The sequence below is a fragment of the Gavialis gangeticus genome, unplaced genomic scaffold, assembly GCF_001723915.1.
Source record: "Gavialis gangeticus isolate Ggan-Ray unplaced genomic scaffold, GavGan_comp1, whole genome shotgun sequence".
In the NCBI taxonomy this organism is placed as follows: domain Eukaryota; kingdom Metazoa; phylum Chordata; order Crocodylia; family Gavialidae; genus Gavialis; species Gavialis gangeticus.
The window spans coordinates 3,045,428-3,046,222 of NW_017728993.1; positions in this window are offsets into that span (position 1 = coordinate 3,045,428).

Consider the following 795-nt stretch of genomic DNA (forward strand, 5'->3'; position numbering starts at 1 on the left):
CTGCACATAGGATGCCTGCCAAAGGATTTGAAAACAGCTGAAGCCCCAGGCACAGGTGCAGGATGTTTACAAGTAGCAGGGCCACATGTGGTTCTTGAATGACTCACGGATTTCGAATGGATTTGGCTTGGAATGTGAAAAATTTTCCTTAAAAAAAAAAAAAATATTTGGAGGCAAGCAGCCATAAGTAGGAATCCTGGTTTTCTTCGATGTAAAAGACTCCCCAATTTTCAGTTGGAAAAAAGTAACCCCAAATCCACCTTTTCCAGTGATTTAAATGAGACCGCTATATTGATACTTACATACCAGTGGCGTTTCATTTAAATCACAGAAAAGGTTGATTTGGGGTGACTTTTTTAACCGATTTTTTTTTTTAAATCGGAGAAAAACAGGATCTCTGGCTTCTTATGGCTCATCAAAAGAAAGTGCTGCCAGCAAGCCCCAAACTCAGTTAAGAGTCCCTGAGAATGACTTGGGTTTTGCTGCACCGATGAGGTGTCTCCGCGCCGCTGCTGCTCGCAGGCCGGCACCAAGGCTCCCACAGAAACTGACATCACCGCAGCCCACGTGACCGTCCCTCTCCCGCGGGGTCCTCCGGCCGCGCCGGGGAGCTCCTCCCTGCCCCTCCCCTCGCAGCCAGGTGTCTAATCCAATGCCTGCCCGGCCGCCGGCCGCACTTTCCCCTTGGGCGCGTTTCCTGGCGCAGGTCCCCACGCGCTGTGCGGCAGGAGAGCGTCCGCCGTCGCGAGTCAGGCGCTGAGCGGCAGCCCCAGCGCACGCAGGCCCCCGGCCCCG